At 42.6% G+C, this 14377-nt stretch overlaps 1 protein-coding gene across 1 annotated transcript in view; it reads left to right on the top strand.

Moving 5' to 3' along the window:
- The window catches only part of C1GALT1 (core 1 synthase, glycoprotein-N-acetylgalactosamine 3-beta-galactosyltransferase 1), a 145762-nt gene that overhangs the window by 39073 nt on the left and 92312 nt on the right, over positions 1-14377 (top strand). The window lies entirely within an intron of this gene.

Below are 14377 nucleotides of genomic sequence, written 5' to 3' on the forward strand. Positions count from 1 at the left end.
TACAAATTACCCTAATCGCTAAACCGTCTGCCAACATGTATTTAACCTTCCATTTGTGATGCAGCGTCACCATTTTGCGACTACTCAGTTTTGGGCCTACCCAAATATAAAGCAGTAAACCTTCACATGAGTGAATCTCAGCATTTTCCTGAAAACATTTATGCATGTGTTTGTACTTTTTACTAGTACTATCATATATAAAAGAAACATACAAATAGAGGTATACCTGTGTTTTATAGATCTAGTATCTTCAGATGCATAGCACATATGAGAATTCATGTGCAAGTAGACCTACATCAATCACAAGACCATGCAGATCTTAAACTTAAAACTTGACAGACTGCACTTTACATTTGAAAGAGACACCTACATTTATGCGGTGTACTTAAAGTGTACATTTTCCCCAAATTCATAAAAAGTAGCCTAATCACTAATCCCTTTGCCAACATCATTTACATGCTTTCAGGAAAATACTGAGACTTACAGCAGAGACATGTGAAGGATTTCCGCTTTATATTTCGCTAGGCCCAACACCCTAAGTAGTCGTAGAATGGTGAAGCACAGCACAAAAGTGATGTTTTAGGCATGTTAGGAGATGGATTAGTTATTAGGCTACTTTGTATGAGTCAGTGGAAAGGTACACTTGAAGTTTGCTACATTAATGTAGGTGTCTAAGTAGATATGTTTCTACCTACTCATGTATTCTGATATGTGTTATCTATTTGAATATGCTACATTTGTAAAACAGAAGTGTCCCACATAATTTTTAGTGTCTACGTGAAATGTGAAGTGCAATCTGTCAAGTTTTAAGGCCTTTATGGTGTTTTATACACCTATTTATGTCTTTCTTTTATTTGTATTTTCTTTTGAATACATGTGTAAATAGAGACATACGTCAGTCACAACACCATGCAGACCATGAAACTTGAGAGACTGCACTTCATATTTCAGACACCTACATTTATGAGGCGTACTTCAAGTGTACCTTTCCACTGACTCATACAAAGCAGCCTAATCACTAATCCCATGTCTTAAACCTCACTTTTGTGCTGCAGCTTCACCATTCTGCGACTACTTAGAGTGTTAGGCCTAGCCAAATATAAAGCAGCAACCCATCACATGGCTCAGCTGTAAGTCTCACAATATTCCTGAAAGCATGCATGCATATGTCTGTACCTTTTGCTAGGAGCATCATATATAAAAGAAATATACAAATAGGTGTATACCTGTGTTTTATATGTCTAGTATCTTCAGATGCATAACACATATCAGAATACATCTGCAAGTAGAGACATACCGCAGTCGCAAGACCACGAAGACCTTAAAACTTCACAGACTGCACTTCACATTTCAAACAGACACCTAGATTTATGTAGCGTCTTTCAAGTGAACTTTTCCACAGACTCTTACAAAGTAGCATAATCACTAATTCCTCACCTGACCTATCTTAAACATCACTTTTCTGCTGCTGCTGCTTCACTATTCTACTACTACTCAGGTATTGAGCATAGCCAAATACAAAGCAGCAACCCTTCACATGTCTCTGTTGTAAGTCTCCCCATATTTCTAAAAGCATGCGTGCATGCATGTGTGTGTACCTTTTGCTAGTGACACCATATATAAAAGAAGCATACAAGTACATGTATAGCTGTGTTTTACACGTCTAGCATCTTCAGATGGATAACACATATCAGAATACATGTGTAAGTAGAGACATACTTCAGACACAAGACCATGCAGACCTCTCTAAATACTAACAAACTACAATACACATCGCTACATTTAATAACATATTTCAAACATCACAGTTCTTCAGTAATTTATAAAGTTAGAAAATAAAGCTAATACATAATGCAAATTTGTAACTCGCCTTTCAAATAGTATTGTAGAATATGAAATATCAGAAACTCATAAAAGATTTTCTTTTGCACACAATCAATGTAATTAACCACTCTCAACAAGGTAAAACCAGTAATGGCAAACGTTCCCTCTCTTTCTCCACACAAATAAATTTAATAATCAAATCCTATTCCTTCCTACATTAATTCAAATTGTGAAACACATTTCTATAGGTTAGACATATTAACCCTTACCAACTGACTTCTAAAAGTGCCCAAACTGGTTCAGTAATTTTCAGGAGTCTCGACCCCACAGCTGTGCCTCACTAAAGCGTCGCGGTGGAGCCGCAAATCCACAAGGGAGTTCAAAAACCCATTACTAATAATGCTTATTATTTTTTAAGAACACACTACTTCTAAACATACTACTGATTTGGGAAATCTTACTTTAATACCATATCACTTTTACATAACTTACAATTTCATATTTTAAAAGCACAGTTAACCTTCAACCCTTCCCCCATTCTGCTTAATCCCAGTTTCCATAGTAACAGTTTCTGCAACATTCGACTGAACTGGCAGGTCACAAGTTCACCATATTTTCAAGCTCAGCACGCAAGCTTACACATGCAAACAGCAGGTGTGGTTGACTTTTGCAAAATATTACCTTATCCTATCTACTGTACCTTTCAAACATTTTTGAATAACCAATAAGAAACATGCTTTTTTAAGAAAGTAACATGCATCCTTTTTTTGAGTATACAATGTTCATGAACAAAACAGCATCTTGTCTACCATTTTAGATACCTCTCATTCTAACAACTGACTACCTCAGCTACAGACATATTCTCATTACTTCCAGACATCCCTTCAAGATGCTTACAGTATGGATTGTAGGGCACAGCTAAGTTTCTGGTGCAAAAGGTATGCTGAACACAGAGGTATTGACAAAGACGTAGCTTTGCGAAATGTGGATATTAAATGGATTTCACAGAGAGGATTAAAGTGGCACCAATTGATGCCTTTGGATAAAACCTTTTTGCATCTCCAGCCCCCTGACCTCATGATTGTGCACTGTGATGGCAATGACCTAGGCACGTTGACTGGAGTAGGACAGTAAATGCTCATGAAGGATACCTTTGCACAATTGATGTTGCTTTTCCTCAAACTGTCTTTGTATACTCTAATATATATATATGCCAAAGACAGAAATGGAAGTGGTCAAATCAATTCTGTCCACAGATTGAGAAAGCTTGAAAGAATGTCAGTAAAGCTGTTCTGCTTTCCTCAGAGACAATAGAATGGGCTCCATCTATAACAATCTATGTTTTGATATGGATGACGTCTACTGAAGTGATGGAGTACACTTCACAGAGCAAGGGAACAGAGTCTTTCTCAACAATCTAAAGCTGTGTATCCACACTTACATGTAGCTACAACAAACTCATAATGAAAACGTACTCTTAAATTTTTTGTGGATTCGCGCACCCGTCGCGAATCTGCAAAAGCATGAATTCTATGTACTACAACACAATACACTTTTCAGGGTTAACTTTTGATTTATATATTTTTACTAACACTATCAAATGTAATCTTATTATTAACTCCAATCACACTGCCTCCATAAATCAACTTCACAAATGCAACACTACCTTTTAAATTATATACTACTAAATTAGTTATTTGAGGTGGATCAAAATCGAAAGGAAAAAAAATCATGCCCCATTTCCATTATTCGATATCTGCCCCGGGGACCCTATTCCCCGGGGCGTGGTCTTACGTTGGGCACCGCGGGGTGAGCCCCAGTACCCCCGCGTTCGCAGCCGTCTTCCCCACCTCCTGCGGAAGCTGGCATTGCTTTTGGACAAGGGAAGCTGCTAACATGCAGATCCCCTTGTCCAACATCAATTCTGCTTCGCTTCCATGAAGCGAAGCAGAAGTTTGCAATGGCAGGGTGGGAGCATTTCTCACGCCCTGCCATTGCAAACTTCTATACCCCGGGGGTGGGCACTCCGGGACATTGCTGGAGCCGGCCCTGGGGGGGGTTGGCGGTCCCCAGGACCATGGAGGGCTCCAGGGGGCTGCGCAGCCCCCCTCCCAACGTATACATACCCCCGGGAGGTGGTGGTCCCTGGTGCCGGGGGTCCGCAATGGACCCCCATATCTTTATCACTCAATGCCCCGGGGAGGTGGTGCTCACCAGGGCTGCGGGGGACGCGTGCCCCACACACATAATAAACAAAGCCCTGGGGAGGGGGGGCCCCTGCTACAAATTAAACCCCCGGGACCTGGCCAACCCGGGGTTTTAAAACAAACGAAGCGCGGGAGTCTTTGCTTATTTATTTATTTTTTTCTTTTCTCGGCCGGATTCACATACCTTGCGCGAATCACTCCAAAATTATATATTTTTTAGGGCTCGCCCCTCGTGATGCACTGCGCAGCAGTGCTCGCGCAGGCGAGCCGTTTTGTAGGGAGTTTAGAAACAGACCCTGAAATCACACACGCTCATGCGTGTGCTTTTCCTTTTGGGTTCCGTGATTGGGCTGTGCGTGCGTGTTTTTTTCAAACAGAGCACGCAATAGGCCAAAGGCGGGCGCATTGTTCCGCCCATGGCCTATTGGTGTCTGTTACGCGCACCAAAGCCCATATGTCTTCAATTATCGGGCCCAGACACGGGCGCAATAATTGAAGACATATGGCTCGCAGTGACGCACGCGCACCACTTGAGGACGTGTTTTTTCTTTTTTTTGTTTTTTACAATAGATCGCTTTCAGTGCCGCTTTTTTTTAAAGATTAGTTTTTTTTATTTTGGGGGGAGGGGCGGCAGTAAAAAGCCTTACTGGAAGCTATATAGAAACGAGCTGTTTTATTTTGATTGCTGGGGCCGCAGCGCTTCTAAAAAAGCAATGTAGTGTTTCAGCAGTTTTTCGTTAGAAAACGTTTTGGCTAAAAGCACTCTGCTCGAACTGTTTGAAATCCAGTGTGTTCCGAATACACATTTCAGCGCGGCCGCCGGCCACTTACACCTTACGCATGTGTATACATCCCCAAGGAAGTGTATGCACAAACACAGCTCCTTGGTCAATGCACTAGAAGTTTACACTACGGTAAAGTTAGTCCTGACTGCTGTGAAAGTGATTCTATATATTATTCTCATGCCACATTTGTGGTACTTGGTGGGCCTGTAAATAACAAGGACTTGTTCTGTTTACCTCTTTGGGATTAAAGCGGCTAGAAGCAGCGTCCGCGGGGGGCTCTCGGGTGACTCTGGCAGACGCATGAACCCTCTGCTCTTTTTCATTGCCTCTCTCACGTCTCGTTAGCCCCCTCCTCACATTCCGTCCATTGCCCCGGCCCCCACCTTTAGCCCCCCTCCTCACATTCCACCCATTGCCCCCTCTTCTCTGCAGCTGCTGCTCGGCCGGACTCCACCTCACATTGTCCCTTCAGTCGGTGACTGGGCCTCAGCGTGAGAAACCCATGGAAGCTTCAGATCCGTCCATTCAAGCGCAGACTCAGGGGTGCAGGGAGGGGGTCCGTGGTTTATTGTGTGACCACGTGAGAAGGTAGCAAGTCTTGTCACTGATGTATGTCTGCGGACTTGAGTGGCTTGTGTTGTGTGTGCACATTTCACTAGTGCTGTGCCCCACTGTGTGCATGAACAGGCCCTGAATATTGTTCATTCAGCCTCACGTGGGGTGAAAAGAAGTCTGCATTATGGTAGAGTGTTGGAGCGGAAATAGTTATCATACTGTTAAATGTGAACGAATCGTAATACAAGAAGTGAGAGGATGTGGCCTAGCGGGCGGAGCTGCTGACTTTGGAGCTGGGAAAACCAGCTTCGAGTCTGGGCGTCGCCTCAACATCCTGTGATTCTGAGCAAATCACTTATTCTCCCCGTGACAACAAGAGATGAATGTGTCCTTGAGTAATGTAACTGGTGCTCATGTACCGCCTCCAAGACCTTCGGGGCGATTTTGAGGCTTCGAGCTTTATAAAACTGTGAAAAAAACAGCCATATGGCTGCAGCTGTGAGCATCACCAAAGCACCCCCGTCCTCCCATAAATCAGAATTCACTGGTGTGTGAAATCCGTGCTTCAGAGAACCTTCAAGAGGTGTCATCTGTGAGGAGGAGTCACAGAGTGGGGGGGGCATAGGAGTCAATGCAGCGCCAATTTACACCCGAAGTTAATTTATAAGGAAGAGTCAGTCCTGTGCCCCGGCCCTGTTTATTAACAGGGTGAATGTTGTACAATAGCTATGCATGTAAATAAAAAAAAAAGTGTTGCATGCAGCACCTCGAACCCGAAGCAAACCCATGCACACTGTGCCACCCACACTTCCGCCAGTCCTCACCCTGATCAGTATCCCGCCCTCCTCTCTGGGGTGTCAGACCTCACTCGTGTATGCGAGTATCCTGCAGGAGTGCGTCCGATTCCCCCAGCTGTGTGTGGGGCACACTCACACGAGACAACAATCAGCTTAACTCGGACACCTGGTGGTCCCCAAGGGGTGAAGCAAACTCTCACACATTGTGCGTGGAGCTCTCTCAGCACATATTAATAATATCAGCAACGTGCTTTCTTATAGCAATTTATACCATGTTTCTGCAGATTGTATGTGCTTTAACTAGCAAGTGGTAGTATTTGTATTCCCTTACTGTACCCCCGTGGTGAATTGTGCATAAGTCTCAGCCGTCCAAATGAAAACATTGAGAACAGCTGTTTATATTGAAAGTCTCTTTATTGAGCTGTCATTCAACTGGTCACATCTTCGTGGACTGCAACAAATCCCTTCATAAAGGATAACAGTGAACAAGGACAAGACACACTGTCACAGTAAGGTCACAGCAGAGACAGACGATAAACACAGTGCATTCTTAGATCAGATACAGTGAATGTCTCCATCAAAGGAGCGAAATCCTGGGTTTCATTTAGTAACTGAATGAGTTTCTGCTGATAATCAAAGCCCTACAAATATTGTAGATGAAAATAGAACATACTAAGTCACTGAGATACAAATCTATGGCAGAGACTTCACCACACTGAACATCTTTATAATCTTCACACAAATAGCGCCAAGACTACTTCTAAAATGAAGACTTGTCACTAGTTTACAATTCTTTTGAAAATATGGCCTTTATTTTGCACTGAATTAGTGCTTACGGTGATATACAGTTCAGTATGTCTACACTATATTTGACAGCACTGTAAAACTGATAAAGTTTAAACTGTTAATTGTGGGATGTTGAGTTTCCATTATTTATACCTGTTTAACAATAAATCATACTTGCGACATCTTTAGTTTCCCCACACCTCCCGAGTGCATAACTAACTGCCAACAAGTCAGAACTTCCACGAGCGCGAAAGAGCAAAATTTATATTTTGGCCATTGACTTAGACTTTGAATAGAAAGTATGGAAATATTTTTTTTAAATCTGCCGAGAAAATAGAAATCTCCCGCCTAAATTGAGAGTGTTAGCATGTATGTGTTTTAGTTCCATATCAAACCATACTTTTTTCTTTCTTTTCTGTCAAATGTAGATCTGCTTTTCATATTGTAAATCCAATTTACAGGTACAGAATGCTCACTGGCTAGTGAAACCTTCGTGTTTCTGTGCATTTGTAGGGTCGGAAAATAGGCCTTTCCTTAACGTCACTTATAAAATGTTTCTCTAGTTCTCGAATGAAGATAAAAAGTATAATTTTTCTGCATGATCTTTCTAGGTTGTTTGCACGACCGTGTGTGCGCATTTCCGGAGATACTTATGAAATTAGGGAAGCGCTGAGAGGCTGCATTCAAAGAATAGCAGACTGTGCCTGAATAAAAATGGTTCCTATGCTGCTCTCACTTTATCTCTCTCTGTAATTGCAGCAAATGTTTCAGAAAATGTCCACTTTTACAGTACTCCCTAGAATGTCGAACACAATCTCAAATGTACATGGAATAATGAAAACCATTAGAAAAGCGGAAAAGAACGCTTTATTGCAACCATTAAAAACAACGATATGCAATATATAAACTCATAAAATGAAATAAAAATAAAATTTTATATATTTCAAATCCGACTCTTCTAGTACAGTAACCACCGGTCCTCCAAAATAATCTGAAAATTACTTTTAGCCACGACATGCTGGAAGACACAAAATGTCAACGCCTATCTGTAAAAGACCATCAGCATTAGGAGAAGAGACATGACAATACACAGTACCTTTCAGAACAAGCATTTGCAATGCAATAGGTCTCGCATTATTAAAGTTTGAGCCATTGCAGTTGCATTATTTAGCAATGCCAATAGCTTAAACTCAAATAATGCGAGACCTATTGCATTGCAAATGCTTGTTTTAATGCTTTTCTTGCCCCTGGAGGTCCCTGTGGGACCCCCTGACCAGACAGGAGGACAGGGTGTTTCTACCCTGCCGCCTTATTTTATGTCCTTTTTTCTTGTGACTCGGTTCTACCAAGTCACAATATGGCTGCCAACACTTTTTGGTTTAGAGTGTTGGCAGCCAATCAGAATAAAGCTTGTGCACTGGAGGGTTCGCGGATCCACTGCGGTCACCAGATATCAATATTTCTTATTTTTTAATTTGTCAGGAACTCCTGAGTGGATTTACACCATTTCTGAACCAAGAGCTTCCTTTTTCCCAAATTTGGTGTAATTCCGTTCATCAGTTCAAGCTGTAGCTTTGTCTAAAGTTATCTATGGAAATTAACAAGGGAGAAAACACGTTTTGTGACCCCCCCTATTTTCTCGGCCCCTGCCTGACGAATCACCCCGAAATTCTCAAGACAGAAGCTAACTGAAGGGCCCCATTAGTTTTGAAAATTTCAGGAAGATTCGTCAAACGGCGTTAAAGATATTGGCAAAAGAAAAAACCCTTTTTGAATAGAACCACACCGGGTAAAACACGGTCACAGACTTCACTGAGAGTCCTATGGTAGAAAGACTCTGATAAGCTAGAAAGCTGCGTGGAAACAATTGTCACACACAATGATAGAAGCAGAGTCCATGAAGAGGCCCGAGAGTCATGCAGACTGGGAACAGGCACGTAGGGGAACGTCGAAAGATAAACGCCTAAATCAGCGGTCATTCAAGGTCATTGTGAGATACTATCTGCACAAATGCGCATTGTCTGGTCAGCAACGAAAATACCTGAGTGGTGTTACCCAAAGTAAAAATTAAGTCGTACTCGAAGAACACAACCCAAAAGGATATCCATATGGGAGGAACCCAATGGGATAGGGGAAACAGGGAAAGTGCTGGAGTGCTGAATGTGTGTGAGGGAGAGTGCTTAACGACTGAAAGTGGGGATGTAACCAACAGTTAATAATGGCGTGTCGAGTGTACGTAAGGTGTTCAAGTGAGTTAAAAGCCAACCGAGAAAAATGTCCTCCCATCTAAACTATGATGTGCAGCGTATGTCAAAAAAGGCAAAAGGGCAGCTCTGAGTCTGTGACTGGGCTCCAGCCGGAACCACATAGTCACTGGTGTGGGATGCGCATGGAGGGAAAACCCTGAAGCAACAGTCGAACTGAGTTACATAGTCACTACTAGTGCACATACATAGTGGAACTTACACATGTAAATACAGGCAATCTGTAGGCAAAGTTCAGGTAGCAAGACATATGAACAAATAGTATCACAGAAACTATTAAGACAATAAGGGTGAAGCATCAACATGAAGCGCCCCGGAGATAATTGAGAGACCAGCTAATGGGTGCAACACTTGAGTTAACTTTACAGGAAATTGTGACGGTCATCACTCATGTTGAGCCCTGCGGGAGCCTTGGTATTCAGTTCGAGAATATATCTAGTTTCTAGTTGACGGAGTCGTTTCTCTCAATTACTTCCACGTCTGAGTGAGGGTACACAGTCCACACCATAATACTTCAAGTGTTCAAGATTATTGCTGTGGACTTCCTTAAAATGTCGTGCAACAGGGTACGTGGGGGCACTGTTGACCATCGCCCTGAGGTGTTAAAGCATGCGTAGATGTACCTGTAGTTTGCTGCTGCCCACGTACTTAAGGCCACATTTACATTCAAGTACATAAACTGCATTTTCAGTTCTGCATGTAAGTCTATGTTTGATGGTCAAGGGCTCTGCACGGAACGTAGAAGTGATCTGACTAACGTTAACTCCAAACTTGCAGGCCCTGCAGCTGTTGCATTTGAAGAACCCTTTTTATGTCAGCTAGCCAGTTGGATTTGGTGATGACTTCAGAACTGCTTCTAACCAAAGCATCATGCATGGAGACCGCCCTCCTAAATGTAATATCAGGGCGTTGAGCTACCATCGGTCCAAGGGTAGGATCAGTTTTGATGATACCCCAATGTTTGTTAATAATGGACCTAATGGCGCGCTCCTCAGTGTTATGAGTGATGATCAGGCGGGTATTGACAGTACCAGGGCTAGTAAGCTCCTTCTGCGTATCCGTGTCATTGGGACTCATGGTGGGCCTGCCCTTCAAGAGTACCTCCCTGGGTGTTGAGTTAGCTTTATTGGTGGCAGCGATGATCTCTCTTTCAGCGTAACCCCGTGCCTTGAATCTGACGTGCATCCCTTTGGCAGGAAATCAAGTCACTAGTGGAACTGCAAATCTTAAGCAAGCGCACCATTTCGCCATAGGGGATGCTGGCAATAAGGTGTCTGGGGTGGAAACTGGAGGCGTGTAGAGTGGAATTACCAGCCATGGTCTTTCTATGTAGTGTAGAGTTTAGTGTGCCATGTGATACATATAGCTTGACATCCAGAAATTCAACAGAGACTGTGCTCATACTAGCATTAAACTCTAGGTTTAACTCGTTGTTATTGATCTCTGATAGAAACGCTTTGGCACTCTCCAAGCTGCCCCTCCAGATCACAAAGACATCATCAATGTAGCAAAGCCAGCACCTGATGTTATTATTCCATGTATCAGAGTGTCTTGTTATGAGAACCCGCCTCTCCCACCAGCCCACATGTAAACATGTGTAGCTTGGGGAAAAGCAGGCTCCCATGCAAACACCCCTGAGCTGCTGGTACACTTTGTTATCAAACATAAAGAAATTGTGCTGTAGACACCATTCAGTGAGGAACATGATCAGTTCACTGTGTTTGTAACAAGTGATGAGCTTTTTATGGTTCTTTTATATTTAATGTTATGGAATAAAAGAATAAACATCTAAATACCAGCACAATTTTGGAGTCTGTGTTCTGCTTTAGCAGACAGCACTTTGGGAATGTACTTTTGATATATATATATATTCCTGCAAGCTCGCCTGTTGCATCCACTCTTGCAGGGCTGGCGTGAGTATGCGGGTGCAGGACCCGTAATCAATGTAACAAAATCCAAGGAAAGACAAACCTTTGCACAGATTTGACCATCCCATGATGTTGCTGAAGGTGCTTAATTTTTGCCTTGAGAATAATTTCTTTGTGTTTAATGATGTATGGTACCACCAACTAGTGGGGACTGCGATGGGAAGCTGTTTTGCTCTCAGTTATGCCTGCATTTTAATGGGTTTGCGGGAGGAGAAACACATTTGGACGGATGAGAGATGGACGAGTCACATCAGTTTTTGGTCCCGTTATATTGACATTCTTTTTGTGATTTGGGATGGTGCAAGTAATGAGTTACTTGATTTCCCTACACACATCTCACAGAATGACCTGAATCTGTCATTCACACATAAAATACATGAAACGGAAATGGATTGCCTTGACGTCTCGGTCAAAGTAATCGATGGTAAGATAAAAACTAGCCTTGTCCGCCAAGAAACGGCAGGCAATAGTATTCACCACGCCTACAGCCATCACCCGAATAAGATGAAGTGTAGTATCCCGCACGGAGAGCTTGTACGGGCTAAACGAGCATGTAGCACCACACACAGTCTCCAAAAGGAAGAAGGCAGTATGTTTTGGAGGTTCTGAGCTAGAGGATACCCATACAAAATCATGAAGGAGGCCATAAAAGAGTAGCATAAACACAAAGAGAACATCTTTTGGCCCATAAAGTGAAGAAAACACGGGATCCACATATTGTCAGACTGATCACCACATACAACAATGAATCAGGTGCTTTAAGGAACATTATTAATAAACACTGACCCCTGGTCAGGTCAGATCCAGTCATTGGGAACATTATGTCACCCTATCCTCAGTTCACATATCGTAAATCTCTGAAGGACCATCTTGCACATAGTTAAGTGAACACACACATGTTGGGAGGTGGTTGGCTGAGAGAACAGAGGGGTTTCCACAAGTGTGGCAGGTGCAAAGCCTGCGAGAACAGTAAAAATCGTGGAGAATTCCATTACCCACTGGAAGGAAACGTTTTATCAACAAATGTATTTATTGTTGTTTATGTGTTGATGTGTCCGTGTGGCTTGAACTATGTTGTCAGTGCCATCTGGCTTGTGAAGAAGAGGGTTCTGGAACATTACCGAGCAATCAGAAATTTGGATAAGAGTTACCCAGTGGCTAGGCAGTGGGCGAATGTTCATAACAAAAATGCTGATCTCTTATCCTTCTTTGGTGTTGACAGGATCCTGCCCAGTGTCCCTGGAGGAGACAGGGAGCAGAAACTTAGGGTTTTGGAATCAGAATGCATTGTCCTGCTTGGTAGTAAATCCCCAGGGAGTTTGAATGAGGATGAGGAGCTACACGTGCATATCGGCTAATATTGCATAGGATAAGTGTAGACTGTATTTCTTCTCTCCTTTTTAGGTCTCGCCTAGCGTTGCAGCGCATGCGCTGATCGCTCGGCGAGACATATAGTTAGAGAGGAGTTTTGAAAAAGGGTCTTGAAGCCCCGCCCCTCATTTTCATTGACTGGCGTCACCGTTTATGCTAAATGGTGGCCTGCCATTGAAAATGGGGTTTTGTAGTCGCTGCCCTTTCTCTTTTTCAGACGGCCCATCCGGACAGGCTTGTCTGCTTTGCTGCTGTCGCAAAGTAATTTCTTATCTTTAGGGGGGCTATCTGTTACTTGTCTTGTTTTCATTTCGTCCGAGTCTGTGCACGCAGGGGCAATTTGTTTTTTAGGTCTGTCCGTGTAATGCTTGTTTTTCTCTGTCATTTTCTCTAATCCATTGGAATTCTCTTGAAGCTGAAAGGTTAAAACGAACACAGCAAATGCCATTGACACTCCCAAGAGTCTCCCTGGCTGTCCTAAGGCAGAGATGTCACATGAAGGCAAGCCAAGTGCAGAGTTTTCTTTTTTTAACTTTAAGATATGTAGCTCTTGTGTGTGAGGCCGTTACTTTAGGCGGGAGCAAAGGGGCTGCCATTGGGGAGTTTTCTGGTACATATCCAGCCCGGCGCCACTGCAGTAGTTGGCTGTACTGCCCATGCTCAATTCATACATTTCTCCATGCGAACCTGACTAGCCTCCCTCGCACGCAACAAACTGTGAATCACGTAGGACCCCCTTGGATAACTGATATTTACTGGGAAAATACTCTGGTTCAATGGGTTTGCAGAGCATACAGTGGCCATTTGCAACAGGAAGCACTTCATTAAGGACCAGTGGTTCCTTTGCCTTTTGCAGCAGTCCTCATAAGCAGAGCAGGCAGTGCCCATAATAATCGCTTTTTGCTGTCCTGAGGCCTGGGGGATTAACCTTTTTAATGCATTAGATTAATGTGATAAAAAAAACATTTATAAAAGCCAGTACCATTTACAATACAAAACTCACACTAGTACAAATGCAATGCAATAGATTTCGCAATTACAACAAAGTGAGCTATTGCCATTTTGCACTACACCATTTGAGTAATGCTTCACGAAGGGAAAAAAACCCAATAACATTTACAATGCCAATAGCTCAAAACAATGTCACTGCGAGACCTATTGCATTGTAAATGTTTGTTCCTTTTAGTATCCCATCTCTGAGGCATTTTTAACTAGAGTATTCCTGTCAGTTTTGGTAGATGTGTAACATTCTTGCCTTGGAAGACTTATGTCTTACCATATGGAAATGTAAGCTCCTCTATTTCAGTTTTTTCTTTATGACCACATCCTTTTCTGTTTTATTGTCCTGCCAGTTTCTGTGATTGTTTAAATATTTACTAGATGCTAACAAGTTTCACATTTTTTGTAATGATGTGCTCAAGCTAGGTTCTTCTATGTCCAGCCACGTGGCTATGACTTCAATGTGTTGTTGATTTACTGTATCTCCTTCACTATTATTGTTCTACTTTTTATACAACAGCTGTTTCTTTGTCATTTGGAATGCAATGTGACAAACATTTTGAATGTTGACATTTCCCGAGCGAGAAGTTTCTCTGGTATGTATTAGCATGGGCACTTGACCGGAATTTTGTCTCCCCTCCAAGGGTTTCAGCATTTATTAATGATCCCCCTTGGGCAACTCTACAATACTGTAACACATGCACTAGCCTGATTTTGCTCTCTTGGGGGTTTCTATTTTTACCAGACATTTTTTTGCCCATGGTCGTTACATTGTCAACACACTAGCTACTTTTGATTTGCTCTTACACCTATGAGAAATGGGTTTTGAGGGGTTTCTGTCAAATTGGCTTGTCGTGTAAA

Source organism: Triturus cristatus, chromosome 10 (genome assembly GCF_964204655.1).
Source record: "Triturus cristatus chromosome 10, aTriCri1.1, whole genome shotgun sequence".
Lineage (NCBI taxonomy): Eukaryota > Metazoa > Chordata > Amphibia > Caudata > Salamandridae > Triturus > Triturus cristatus.